Below are 16,010 nucleotides of genomic sequence, written 5' to 3'. Positions count from 1 at the left end.
TTACTTCTTTTTTTCATTTTTTGAGAGAGCATCTTCTGAAATGTTGAAATATCGACTTATAATATTTTTAGATTATAGCATATTATAACTAATCAAAACACTCAAAAATTTATATAATGATGATATTGAATTTGAAATCTATAAAAGGGTATTTTTAGTTTTTTTTTTAAATTGAGTTTTGATAGAGAAATGAGATTTGACCAAAATAGGTTTTTGTATCACAAACAGTGACACAGATCTATGCTTTTAGCCTATTATAAAATACATTAAAAAATCTCAAAGTCCCTATTTCATGTTGTTGGATTGGCATAAATTCTCAATCATTCATTTATAATCATTTGATAGTCAGATTACATGTTTTTAAGACCAAGCACTCTCATACAATAGGTCGAAATATGTGGAAAAATATGAGGATTTGTTAAAATCACCCCTATAATCTTGCATAGCTTGCATCAGAAAGCCCAGGTATCATTTGCTTCTTTTGGTCTTAATTTAACAAGTTTGAGCATTGTTCTTCCTGTTCTTTGAAAAGGTAGTTTCTATAAAATCTGGACATATGGGATTGCTGAAATTAGACTTACAATCAATTTGGGTGAAGCTCAAATACTGTGGATTCATTGAATCACATGTGCTTCGTAGTGGAGAAAATCTGTTACAATTCCCTATGTGCAGTGAATTCGGTAGGAACAAGGGAGTTGGCCAAATTAATTCCTACCTAAAGTTAAAGAACAAATTTCTTTAATTTAAATAAAAATAATTTAGCTTTAATTTTTTTTTGTTTTTGAAGTGTAGTTTGCATTTCCTCCATGCCCATTTTATCCCTTTGGGAGAAGTGTATGAATCTCATTCCTTGCGTTTGTTTCCATCATCTATTTACACAAAGATATATCCCATTGCCTTTATTTATTTATTTAATCATTCATTTATTGGCGTTAATTGAGCTAAGTAGAAGTAAATCAGCTTCAAAAGGATAAGGAAAACCATTCTCATCCGCTTCTCACTTCCCATTGTATTTTAAAAAATTTATTTTGTCAACAATGTATCCATGCTACATACTAGGTTCAAATAGTTTAATATCTTTGAGGGTAATAGGCCGAGTTTCGATTAGTTATTATTATTTGTTATAATTAAATAATTTTTATCTCTAAGTTCAAATAGACTCGAATCAAAGAAATCTGACACAAAAGCTATCAAAATTGTAATTTTGTTATAGACCTTTACCTAACAAATATAACTATTCATATTTATAATTATTTTATCAACATTTTAACTCTTTTAAATTGTCAATTTTCAAAAATTAATTTTTACATAGTTTAATTTTAATTTTAATTTATCTATAAGTTTAACTTAAAATTTAATTATTTTTATTTTATTAGATGATACATTTTCTTAAGATATATAATTTTTATTATATTGATATTTTTAATTTATACTTTAAAATACATAATATTATTTTTGCATCAATTTTAATAAAGTAAAAATTGTTTAGCTTGGTATATTATCAACTTTATTTATTATAAGTGTGTTTGGTTTTTTTAAAGCATAAATAATATTTTTAAATTAATTTATGTTTATTTATTTTTATGCATTAGATTTAAGCTTAAGAATATTGTCCAGCTTCTTCAATTGGATGAATTTACCACTTAAACAAGATATATCAAATAATTTAATAATTAAAATTAATCAATTTAACTTATTTTTTTTAAATTATATAATTTTATCTATATCTTATATATAATTAGTTGATAAATATCGTTGGTATGATAAATGTTCTCTAGGATGTCAACTAATTTTAATTTAGCAGGATACTATAATGTTTATTTATATATTCTTTTACTACTTTAATTAATATATATCATTGCAGTTATATAATTTAATAATAATAATATACTAACTATACTTTATAATTTAATTTAGTTTAGCACTATAATATTATATTTTTCATTACTATTTATTTGTTATATTTATTAAATTAAATACATTATATTTTAACCAAAACCTACTTCAATCAACCATAAAATGATGAAGGTAGGAACTTTGGTGCATGCACCCCTTGTTTAGTAAAGGCACTTACCAAAGACTAACCTTGTGTGGAAAGAGATAACTTGTAATATTAAATAGAAAAATGTAAAAGCATAGACGACGATGCATGCTTCTTGTAGATCGAGCCAAAGAGCTGTCATTCGAATAACTACAGTGATTGTGTTTTCTCACATAAGTGCATTTTTTGAATAGGTGTCGTGTATTGTAGTCGATAGTTGTGATCAAACTACCCAAGTGAAGCTTAAGTTTTAAGTTTCAAGACTATTAGTTTTACGTAGCTTGGACAACTATTTTTCTTTATGTGATTAATTAGCAAATATTTGTTAATTAATTGACTCCTTCTAGAAGCAACTAGTAACCTATTGGTTAGGTTGAAACTTCTTAGTTAAGTAGTATAAAATCAAGTCAAGGGAGGCATTCAGAGAAAAAAAGTTGTAGAAGCATTTGTAGTGTTAGCAAATAAGTTTGCAATGATAGCAAATAGTCTTGCAGTGATAGCGTTGCAAATAGCAATGGTGAATATTAGCAGGAGAAATTAGGAGGTTGCCTAAATTCTATCAGTGAGAGGCAAGGAATTTTGTATCTCTTAATTTGCTAAAGTTAATAGATTTTCCATCTACAGAATTGGTTTTTCCCTAGGGATTTTTCTAGGAACGATTTGTCCAAAAATATTGTGTTCATGGTTTTGTGAATTTATTTCTGTATTTTATTGATGAAGTTGCAGTTGTGTTATTTTTTGATATTAGTCATGAATTATTTTTTGGTAGTTTAATAATCATTTATGATAGGAGATTAATAATCAGTGACTGTAATAGGAATTTTCATAAAGGCACATGTGGAGATGTTTGTGGACAATCTGACTAGATGGCTTGAAGATATCGAGACATCGATGCAATGGTTAAATATTAATCTTTAAAACTATGCGCATGCTCATGAACATGAACTCAAGCATAAATAAGTTAGCATTTAATCAAACATATGTAATTGACAAAGATGACTTTTGGCTGAAACCATCAATTGTCCCAGCACATCACTAATCATATAACAATATCAACATCAACTAAGTCTCCAAGTATACTTAGAGCATTTGTAATTGATTAAGCAATCCTTGACTCAAAATGCAATACTAAAAAGGTCATAGAAAGTGGTTTTCTTTGGTCAAACTCTATTTAGAAATCAGTCTTGAAAATAAAAAAGATTGCATGTAAAGATAAATATTAGATCTATTTTGCAAATCATGAATAGATTTTGAGATTACACATATTCAAGAGGATAGTTAAATTACAGTTGCTTACATTGAAATGCAGGAAGAAGACAAGGATCACAAAACTTTTTATAAAAGAATGCATATGAATGGACAAAGTATATTCCTTATTTTTTGAGAACTCCTCTACTTGCCTATAATGGGAGATAATCTTGTTACAACGGAGAATTGCCTTCAAAATGTCTTGGATGCTTGGAAATATGCTTGAAGCACCAGGACTTCCTAAGAGGTTCACCTCTATGAGCATCACCTAGATCCAATGAGTGCTAAGTATTCTATTCATTGTCATGGGAGATGGTTTTGTGTAAATCACTACTCGTGAAATATCTATCAATGAGTTTGACTCAAAAACTACACACTTAAATCCTTATAGCAATGTCACAATTTGACTTGTTATGGAAAATATCTCCTACTTATCAATTGATGAGCTTACGGGGTTTTCTAATGAATGGTTTATAAGGCACAACACTTGGTGAAGGTTGGCAAATGGGATTGCGATTAAAATGGGTTTAACCATGGAGGGAACTCTATAGTTAAGTGCACTCAAGCTGGAGTAGTATTGGGATGGGTGACCTCTCGAGAAGTCTCGGTCTTCACATCTATGAGCATCACCTAGATCAAATGAGTGCTAAGTATTCTATTCAATTTCATGAGAAATGGGTTTGTGTAAACCACTACTCATGAAATAGGTGTCAATGAGTTTGACTCAAAAACTACACACTTAAATCTTGATAGCAATATCACAAATTGCAATGAGCATCAACAATTTTACAACCTATGTTGACAAAAGCTTTAGAAAAGGTATTATTTTAAGCATCAAGAATGATGTGAAAGTATAAGAACATGAGTTGTTCTTACCCATTTTTCTACATAAATATATTTATCATAGAAATAATTTTTATTTATTTAATTTATTTAGATGATTTCCATATTATAAAGATGAACAATTGTGAAGCATTTAAAATCAATAAGGAATCTTATCACTTCAACATTGTTCATTTATATATTCTTGATTATAATTTTTTCCAATATCAAGTAGTTTGTAATGACAAAACTAAAAACATAACACATAATTATGCATGGATGGAGATATAAACTAAGCATGGATGGTTATTGAGTGAGAATAGTGTTAACCAAGCATAATGTTAACTAAGTAATGCAAGTGTTTGATGAAGAAATAACACAGTTCGATAAAAATGAACAATTTGTGAAATATAGAGTAAAGGATGACATCAAGTGTAGATCATGACTATTCTAGAAGATTCTAAGATAAGGATGAACTCAATGAGAAAGATAAATGGAAAAATTGGAAAGGTAAAATCAGAGATGTGTTTTCAAATCGAAGTAAATTTCAAGTTCCTAAGTGAAGATATAGCTAGAAAGATTCACAAAATGCTTTATGTAGAGCCAAATGCATTGAATATGAGCTGGTAATTGAACGTACAGATGAGAGGAATTTATAGGAACCCTAACAAATGTGATGAAGCATGGATGGAGATTTAAATTGAGCATGGATGGTTATCGAGCGAGAATAGTGTTAACCAAGCATGATGTTAACTAAGTAATGCAGATGTTTGATGAAGAAATAACACAGTTTGATAAAGATGAAGAATTTGTGAAAGATAAAGTAAAGGATGACATCAAGTGTAGGTCATGACTATTCTAGAAGATTCTATGATAAGGATGAACTCAATGAGAAAGATAAATGGTGAAATTGGAAAGGTAAATTCAGATGGTGATTGTGAAATTGGATAGGTAAATTTAGATGGTGAAGATTAAAGACGTGTTTTTAGATCCAAGTAAATTTCAAGTTCCTAGGTGAAGATACAGCTAGAAAGATTCAAAAAATATTTTACCTAGAGCCAAATTCATTGAATATGAGTTGGTAATTGATCATGTAGATGAGAGGAATTTATAGAAACCCTAATGAATGTGATGAAGTAGCAAAAATATATCTATATAAGGAGACGACAAGAAGACAAACATTGTTATTCTATATGTCAATTGAGTTGTTGGTAAATTTTTAGAAAGAGATTGGAGAAGGGTATACCGAGCAGATATTAAGTGTGAAGTGAAGTGGATTAAAGGTGATTGTGTATGTATAGTTAGTAAGGAAATATATGAGTGGAATGAATATTTGAATAAGCAAATTTAGTTACATATTTATTAGATCATTTTTTTTATTACTCTCTAACTATTGTAGAATAAAATCTCTTAACTAAGTGGACTTAACAGTTCTATTTGTAAATCCTTTTATAAGGAGAAATTCCATTGAATATTTTTAAGTCCTTTAGATAGGCCACTAATTGAAGGGTGATAAGGTCTAGATAATCATTGGTCAAAATCCCCTAGTACGGTCATATCTAGTAAATGTGTACATGAAGCCTTTGATAGGGTTGTCTCTTAATCGAGATAACTTCAAAAGAGCGAATTATTTTGGGTGATAAATCCCAAATGGTTTTTACCCTAATTGGTTTCCATGTTAAAAATACTAGAGTTAATGTGTGGATGAATGTTTTACATGTTATTTACTGTTTACTTGTAAAAACTATTATTTACCATTGTGAGTTAGTTGATTAAGCTTAATCTATTTACTGAGTAAATTTGTTGATAAGTTCAAGTTGGTAAAAGTTGACAAATTATTTAAAAGCTGTGAGGATAATTGATTCAACCTCCTCTCAATTATCTAACATCCCATCCTATATTATTGAAACTATGATTGGAGTAACTTTTCATTCCTCCTTCATCTATATTCATAAGTCCATTTCTCCCTCTTTCTCTTCCTCTATAATTTTGTCTTCCTCTTCTTTTTCTTGATGAAGTTTGAGCTCAAAAGGAATTCTTAGGAGATGAACCTTTATTTTTATAATCGAGGCTCATGAGATAAGTCTTTTGATTCTTCAATGGTGGATACAATTGAACCAAAATTATTAAGAAAACATTTTTTTTTTTTAACAATTTCTTTATCATAAATATTTCACCCTTGTGTCCTCAATTGATTAACAATGTTCATTAACTTCAATAAATAAATTATCTATAGAATTTAATCCATTCATATGAAGATTTTAAAATTTTCTCCTTAATGTTTGTAATTTTTCTACATTTTCTTTTGGTGTACCATGATAAGCAATTTGTAAGGCCTCTAAAGTTTGTTTCAACCTAGTTTAACAAATTTTGGGAACACCAAATCATCCAAAGCTTGTTATCCTTAACATCCTTCTCGTTATCCTTCAACAAAACTTTGGCACCCTTCTTCTTGTTATCCTTAAAAAATCTTTATTTTCTTGTGATAGTGCTTCGTAGACTATTTAATTGTGTGGTTTAAAAAAAACATTTCTCTACCAAATCCTTCGTGTATCTTGAGGACAAAACAAAGTCTTCATTTTTATTGACCAAATAATATAATTGTTAGCATAAAAAATGGGGATCTAAGACTAGGATATGTTATCATTTATGGTCATGTGTATAGAATAGTCTCTTCAAGGAACACATTTCATCAAACAATATACCCCTAAATTCCCAAACTTCAAAAACTACAAAGCTTCAAATTTGCATAAACAATAAATACCAAGCCTTATATCAATTTTGACAGTAAAGAGCACCAAAAAATAAGACAAAACAAATAGAGTAGACTATATTTATTTATTTTCTATTAATTTTACTACAACTTAAATCTATTTTTTAACTGATTGTCAACAATAACAAATTACATTAACGTTTTACTTTTTATAGAGAAATTTTAGTCCACCAAAATTTAGAGATTGAAACAAAGCATACCCTTAACAAATGTCACCAATCTATTATTTTGGGAGATGTGGAAACTATTTTAAAGAAATTACAAAATATTTATAGAACTAGACAACTACATACTTCAAGTGAGAAGAGTAAACTTGAGGATCTAGGTGAGTGGCAATTCCTACTTCTTGGGCACCATTTTTACTAACAATTACTGTATGTGTGAGCAATAGTCTTGCATAGTTTTGACTATTGCAATATGGGAGAAATTAACATTTTGTTCAAGATAATAACAATAACTTTCAATCATTGAAGAGGCCAAAAAACACAAAAAGCTTACTAGTGTCAATGACAATACAATAGGTGAACACTTATAGGAACATCTCACATTATTAGTTCTTGCCACTGGCAATAATCATTAGATGCAACAATATTTTGTATTTTTAGGTCTAATTGTTTATTTTATAGTTGGATAATTTTAATATGTTTAAGAGAATATGATAATACTATTTATTTATACTTCCATTATTCCTAACACAAAATAACAATGAAAAAAAATATTGCTTAATTTTAATTGGAAAAAATAAATCATAGCCACTTTGTGTCCATCTCCCTCGTCCTACCGTCAAGCATAACCCATCTAAGTCGTATTCTCAATTTTCTTTTGAGCACTGATGGAGCTGTAATTATAATATTTTCAATTGTCATATTAGTTTTTTTAAATTATAATATTTTTAAATCATAAGCATAGCTAAAGTATAAACCAAAATAATAGTATTAAAAGTTTGGAAAAAAATATTTTTTAAGTTTTAATGAATATTTTTAAATACCTTGTTAATTTGTATGTTAGTAGATTTGTTTTGTAGTTTTAGATTTTCTATATATATATATTTGCAAGTCAATTAGTTTGATGAATCATTAATTATATTATTAATGTACTATAATAATTAAGAATTTATTAAAATAATTCATTATTAATTTATGAAGCTAATTTCTAAAATAAAAGTAACATTATATACCAAATTTATTTATTTTTAAATTTTGATACATGAATAAATTAAACAATTTTTAAAATTACAATTATAAGTATGATTGATCACCACTTATCATGGTTGTTATTTTTATAAGATAAATATGGTAAAAAATTTATGATTTATATATTAGTTAAATTTTGCATTAGTTGATTAATCCATTTAACATAGTTATTTAAAATTTAGACTGGTATGACTTGTTCTATATCCATTCCACCGTATCTTTATGACGTTTCCATTCCATCATAACTTATCTCTGAAAATGTTACATTATTGACAGGACTTATGACGCTTTGCGTCTCTTGTTGCTCTACATTAGACTCTGATATGCGTTCCAACTTCCGAACAACTTGGCTCATGCTCGGCCTCCCATACTCATCCTCCTCAATGCACCGAATGCTCACCATGGCCGCTCTTCTCACCTCTTCCACATCTGCCTTCTCTGCAATCTTTTCATCCACGATGCCCATAATGTTTCCCTTCTCAATTTCAGCCGTTGCCCACATCGGAAAGTATTGAGAGTCCGGCACACTCAAATCATTGTTTCGTCGGCCTGAGATGATCTCGAGCAGAGTCATGCCAAAACTGTAGACGTCCGCCTTCACTGTGATTGGCAGACCAGAAATCCACTCGAGAGCCAAATACCCTCTCGTTCCTCTTATCGTCGTCAGCACTCTGCTCACATCTCTGCCCACAAGTTTTGCCAGCCCAAAATCAGCCACTTTTGGGGAAAAGTCTGCATCTAGAATAATGTTCTCTGGCTTAATATCACAGTGGATGATCTGATCCCTACATTCCTCGTGCAGATAAGCCAACGCTCTCGCAGTCCCCAGGGCGATTGCAAATCTGGTTTTCCAGTCCAACACTGTTTCTGCCGGTTTAAACATGCGGGACAGGAAAGAGTCGAGAGACCCATTCTGCATGTAGTCATAAACAAGCATTCTTTCAGTTCCCTCTACGCAGAATCCCCGGAGCTTCACCAGATTGACATGATGTATGTTTCCCACGGTACTTGTTTCTGCACGGAATTGTTTTTCCGATTGTGCGGAGCCCTCTAATTTTTTCACGGCCACAAGAGTTCCATCCACCAGAGTTCCTTTGAAAACAGAGCCAAATGCGCCCTTTCCCAACCGATGGGAGAAATTGTTGGTCGCAGTTTTGAGCTCTTTGAAACTGAACGTTCTCAGCAACATTGTCGTGTCGCAGTCCTCCGCTTTCTCAGTCAGTTTTCCTCGCATGCGCCGAACGAGCCATGAAAACAGAGCACCCAAAAGAGCAACGGCCAAAGGAATTGATACGAAGAGCCCAATTATTCTTCTGCTCCTTCCTGCGCCACGTAAGGACTGGGACACATCGGAAGCAGCCAATCGGACGAATAAGGCCGACTGGGTGGTAGAAGAAGCTGCTTGCAGGCTCAACAGATCTCCAAACCACAATTTACAAACAGAAGGAACAGAATCAGTGAAAGCAAATGTGGAGAGAGGCAGTTTTACATCGTAAAAGAGTCGGGTCTTGGCCATACTGCACAACAGGCTCTTCAACGGACAAGGTCATATTACTGATTTGGACAAAACCATCTGCTGTCGTGTGACTCGCACTACCGTTGATGGCGGAGCAGTTTAGAGGAGTATGCCGAATACAGCCGCTTGACCACCACTCCTGAGAACGCCATGCAATTGAGTCTCTTGGCTGAAAACCTTGCACACATTCGCACAACTGAACGTTAATCTGGGTGAAGCAGAATCCATAAGCCCCGCATACACCATACACACCGCAACTCGACATGGGTGCATTGAAGAGCACGTTCCACGTTTTGTTGTTAAGCCAAAAGTGAGCGGTCAGCGCTCCGTTGCTGTGGATAACTAGCCTCGCCATCATGGATGGTTATCGAGTGAGAATGGTGTTAACCAAGCATAAAGAGCGAATTATTTTGGGTGATAAATCCCAAATAGTTTTTATCCTAATTGGGTTTCCACGTTAAAAAATACTAGAGTTAATGTGTGCATGAATGTTTTACATGTTATTTACTGTTTACTTGTAAAAACTATTATTTACTATTGTGAATCAGTTGATTAAGCTTAATCTATTTATTGAGTAAATTTGTTGATAAGTTCAAGTTGGTAAAAGTTGGCAAATTATCTAAAGGCTGTGAGGATAATTGATTCAACCTCCTCTCAATTATCTAACATCCCATTCTATATTATTGAAACTATGATTGGAGTAACTTGTCGTTCCTCCTTCATCTATATTCATAAGTCCATTTCTCCCTCTTTCTCTTCCTCTACAATTTTGTCTTCCTCTTCTTTTTCTTGATGAAGTTTGAGCTGAAAAGGAATTCTTAAGAGATGAACCTTTATTTTTATAATCGAGGCTCATGAGATAAGTCTTTTGATTCTTCAATCGTGGATGCAATTGAACCAAAATTTGTGTCCTCAATTGATTAACAATGTTCATTACTTCAATAAATAAATTATCTATAGAATTTAATCCATTAATATGAAGATTTTAAAATTTTCTCCTTAATGTTTGTAATTTTTCTACATTTTCTTTTGGTGTACCACGATAAGCAATTTGTAAGGTCTCTAAAGTTTGTTTCAAACTAGTTTAACAAATTTTGGGAACACCAAATCATCCAAAGCTTGTTATCCTTAACATCCTTCTCGTTATCCTTCAACAAAGCCTTGGCACCCTTCTTCTTGTCATCCTTAAAAAATCTTTATTTTCTTGTGATAGTGCTTCGTAGACTATTTAATTGTGTGGTTTAAAAAAAACATTTCTCTACCAAATCATTCATGTATCTTGAGGACAAAACAAAGTCTTCATTTTTATTGACCAAATAATATAATTGTTAGCATAAAAAATGGGGATCTAAGACTAGGATATTTTATTATTTATGGTCATGTGTATAGAATAGTCTCTTCAAGGAACACATTTCATCAAACAATATACCTCTAAATTCCCAAACTTCAAAATCTACAAAGCTTCAAATTTGCATAAACAATAAATACCAAGCCTTATATCAATTTTGACAGTAAAGAGCACCAAAAAATAAGACAAAACAAATAGAGTAGACTATATTTATTTATTTTCTATTAATTTTACTACAACTTAAATCTATTCTTTTAACTGATTGTCAACAATAACAAATTACATTAACGTTTTATTTTTTATAGAGAAATTTTAGTCCACCAAAATTTAGAGATTGAAACAAAGCATACCCTTAACATATGTCACCAGTCTATTATTTTGGGAGATGTGGAAACTATTTTAAAGAAATTACAAAATATTTATAGAACTAGACAACTACATACTTCAAGTGAGAAGAGTAAACTTGAGGATCTAGGTGAGTGGCAATTCCTACTTCTTGGGCACCATTTTTACTAACAATTACTGTATGTGTGAGCAATAGTCTTGCATAGTTTTGACTATTGCAATATGGGAGAAATTAACATTTTGTTCAAGATAATAACAATAACTTTCAATCATTGAAGAGGCCAGAAAACACAAAAAGCTTATTGGTGTCAATGACAATACAATAGGTGAACACCTATAGGAACATCTCACATTATTAGTTCTTGCCACTGGCAGTAATCATTAGATGCAAAAATATTTATTATTGTCCAATCAATATTTTGTATTTTTAGGTCTAGTTGTATATTTTATAGTTGGATAATTTTAATATGTTTAAGAGAATATGATAATACTATTTATTTTTTCTTCCATTATCCCTAACACAAAATAACAATGAAAAATAATATTGTTTAATTTTAATTGGAAAAAATACATCATAGGCACTTTGTGTCCATCTCCCTCCTCCTACCGTAATGCATAACCCATCTAAGTCATATTGTCAATTTTCCTTTGAGCACTGATGGAGCTATAATTATAATATTTTCAATTGTCATATTAGTTTTTTTAAATTATAATATTTTTAAATCATAAGCATAGCTAACATATAAACCAAAATAATAGTATTAAAAGTTTGGAAAAAAATATTTTTTTAGTTTTAATGAATATTTTTAAATATCTTGTTAATTTGTATGTTAGTAGATTTGTTTTGTAGTTTTAGATTTTCTATATATATATATTTGCAAGTCAATTAGTTTGATGAATCATTAATTATATTATTAATGTACTATAATAATTAAGAATTTATTAAAATAATTCATTATTAATTTATGAAGTTAATTTTTAAAATAAAAGTAACATTATATATCAAATTTATTTATTTTTAAATTTTGATACATGAATAAATTAAACAATTTTTAAAATTATAATTATAAGTATGATTGATCACCACTTACCATGGTTGTTATTTTTATAAGATAAATATGGTAAAAAATTTATGATTTATATATTAGTTAAATTTTGCATTAGTTGATTAATTCATTTAACATAGTTAATTAAAATTTAGACTGATATGACTTGTTCCATATCCATTCCACCGTATCTTTATGACGTTTCCATTCCATCATAACTTATCTCTAAAAATGTTACATTATTGACAGGAATTATGACGCTTTGCGTCTCTTGTTGTTCTACATTAGACTCTGATATGCCTTCCAACTTCCAAACAATTTGGCTCATGCTCGGCCTCCCATACTCATCCTCCTCAATGCACTGAATGCTCACCATGGACGCTCTTGTCACTTCTTCCACATCTGCCTTCTCTGCAATCTTTTCATTCATGCAATTGAGTCTCTTGGCTGAAAACCTTGCACACATTCGCACAACTGAACGTTAATATGGGTGAAGCAGAATCCATAGGCCCCGCATACACCGTACACGCCGCAACTCGACATGGGTGCGTTAAAGAGCACGTTCCACGTTTTGTTGTTAAGCCAAAAGTGAACTGTCAGTGCTCCGTTGCTGTGGATAACTAGCCTCACCATCATGGTCGAACTAGCCGTAGGTGTGAGCCAGTATGTGTAGTACATTCTCGTCGGAGATTCTTCCACCAATCTCTGCTTAAGAAAAGTATCTGATTCTGTCTGTGGCATGTTGGCAAAATACCTACCATTCCATTCTCCCGAGCTGTGATATGAAACACCATTTTTATACTGCAGCATATAATTTGTCGCTCCAGGAGATGGATTCAGTTGGAACGAGAAAGGCCCGGGCGCTGGATCCTTGGAACTCTTCCAAGAAGTCAATTTCAAACCTTTTGAAAGCTTCATGGTTGGCATAAAATGATTCGTGGGGTTCACAAAGATCTCCCCTCGCAAGTCATGTTTTGGAAGCCAAGGAGAACTAAATTACCAGTGTCAAGTACAGACGCCATTGATGCCTTATAAGCTTGCTGGGTACTATTAGTGGACCAAATGGCTTTTCCTTGCAAATCAGATACGGTGAGGTAAGCAGACGTAGAGAGAGTCAAGACGCCGGGCATGTCTTTGATGGGAGTTTCTCTGTTAGCCACCCAAATGATGGTCTTGACAGAGATCTAGGCATACCAGTTGCTCATTCCCTCAGGATTAAAAAATCCCAGTTCAAAAGTGCCATTTTCTGAAACAATGGTCTGCTTTTCCCTTAGAGAATCCCCCAAAGAGAGGGTATCTCCACCAGCATCAACAAACAAATCACAATTGCGCTGAAGAATGAGCAAAAGTACAAGAGCCAAAATAAAATGATTCAAAAGGGAAAAATCCATTCCTTGGTGCACTCTTTCTGCTCATTCAAGGTTCCGCAGAGTGGAAAATATGAATTTCTAATTGTAATGGTAAAACTGTTATCTGGAAAAAATTGCCCATTTCAAATGTTTCACTGTTTGAAAACGTCCTGAGCTTTACTTTGTCTTCCCCAAGTACGCGGGTGTCGTTGAACTTGACATATTTAATTGAGAAATATGTCTTTATTTTATTTATTTAGTCAAGGCACTTACCAAAGATTGTAATATTAAATAGCAAAATGTAAAAGCATAGACGACGACGCATGCTGCTTGTAGATCGTGCCAAAGAGTTGTCATCTAATAACTGCACTGATTGTGTTTTCTCGCATAAGTGCATTTGTTGAATAGGTGTCGTGTATTGCAGTCGATAGTTGTGATCAGACTACAGAGTGAAGCTTAAATTTTAAGTTTCAAGGCTGTTAGTTTTAGTTAGTTTGGACAGCTGTTTGTTCTTATGTGATTAATTAGCAAATATTTGTTAATTAATTGACTCTTAGAAGCAACTAGTAACCTATTGGTGAGGTTGTTTTAGTTGAAAACCAACTAGAAACTTCTTGGTCAAGTAGTATAAAAGGGAATCAAGGGAGGCATTTGGAGAACAAAAAGTTGTAGAAACATTTGTAGTGTTAGCAAATGAGTTTGCAATGATAGCAAACAATCTTGCAGTGTTAGCAAGGGTGTAATGATAGCATTGTCGATAGCAGTGGTGAATATCAGCAAGAGAAATTAGGAGGTTGTCATAATTCTACCAGTGAAAGGCAAGGAATTTTATCTCTTAATTTGTTGAAGTTAATATTTTTTCCGTCTGCAAAACTGGTTTTCCCCTAGGGGTTTTTCCAAGGATGATTTGTTCGAAAATATTGTGTTCATTGTGTTGTGAATTTCTTTCTGTATTTTATTGGTGAAGTTGCAGTTGTGTTATTTTTTGATATTAGTCATGAATTATTTTTCGGCATTAATAATCATTTATGATAGGATATTAGTAATCAGTGGCTGTAATAGGAATTTTCACAAAGGTAAATGTGGAGATGTTTGTGGACAATTTGACCAGATGGCTTGAAGATATCGGGACATCAATGTAATGGTTAAATATTAATCTTTATAACTACGTGTGTGCTGATGAACATTGACTCAAGAATAAATAGGTTAGCATTTAATCAAACATATGTAATTGACAAAGATGACTTTTGGCTGAAACCATCAATTGTCCCAGCACATCACTAATCATATAACAATATCAACATCAACTAAGTCTCCAAGTATACTTAGAGCATTTTTAATTGATTAAGCAATTCCTGACTCAAAATGCAATACTAAAAAGATCATAGAAAGTGGTTTTCTTTGGTCAAACTCTTTTTAGAAATCAATAGATTGAAAAAAAAAAGATTACATGTAAAGATAAATATTAGATCTATTTTGAAAATCAAGAATAGATTTTGAGATTACACATATTCAAGAAGATAGCTAAATTATAGTTGCTTACATTGAAACGCAGAAAGAAGACAAGGGTCACAAAACTTTTTATAAAAGAATGTATATGAATGGACAAAGTATATTCCTTATTTTTTGAGAACTCCTCTACTTGCCTATAATGGAAGATAATCTTGTTACAATGGAGAATATTGCCTTCAAAATGTCTTGGATGCTTGGAAATATGCTTGAAGCACCAGGACTTCCTAAGAGGTTCACCTTTGTGAGCATCACCTAGATCCAGTGAGTGCTAAGTATTCTATTCATTGTCATAGGAGATGGGTTTTGTGTAAATCACTACTCATGAAATATTTGTCAATGAGTTTGACACAAAAACTACACAATCCTGATAGCAATATCACAATTTGACTTGTTATGGAAAATATCTCCTACTTATCAATTGATGAACTTATGGGGTTTTCTAATGAATGGTTTATAAGGCACAACACTTGGTGAAGGTTGGAAAATGGGATTGCAAGTAAAGTGGGTTTAACAATGGAGGGAACTCTGTAGTTAAGTGCACTCAAGCTAGAGTAGTACTGGGATGGGTGACCTCTTGGGAAGTCCTGGCGCTTCACCTCTATGAGCATCACCTAGATCAAATGAGTGCTAAGTATTCTATTCATTGTCATGAGAAATGGGTTTGTGTAAACCACTACTCATGAAATGTGTCAATGAGTTTGACTCAAACACTACAAACTTAAATCCTGATAGCAATATCACAAATTGCAATGAGCATCAACAATTTTACAACCCATGTTGACAAAAGCTTTAGAAAAGGTATTATTTTAAGCATCAA

At 31.8% G+C, this 16,010-nt stretch overlaps 1 pseudogene; it reads right to left on the bottom strand.

Annotated features, from left to right (window-relative positions):
* LOC149568333 (G-type lectin S-receptor-like serine/threonine-protein kinase At2g19130) overlaps positions 1 to 16,010 on the bottom strand; it is a 32,682-nt pseudogene that overhangs the window by 2,777 nt on the left and 13,895 nt on the right.

This window comes from Cupressus sempervirens, chromosome 3 (assembly GCF_028749045.1).
Source record: "Cupressus sempervirens isolate cs-2001-9-10 chromosome 3, ASM2874904v1, whole genome shotgun sequence".
NCBI classification, from domain to species: Eukaryota; Viridiplantae; Streptophyta; class Pinopsida; order Cupressales; family Cupressaceae; genus Cupressus; species Cupressus sempervirens.
The sequence above is the reverse complement of the archived record's forward strand: the minus strand, read 5'-3'. Positions and strand labels throughout refer to the sequence as shown.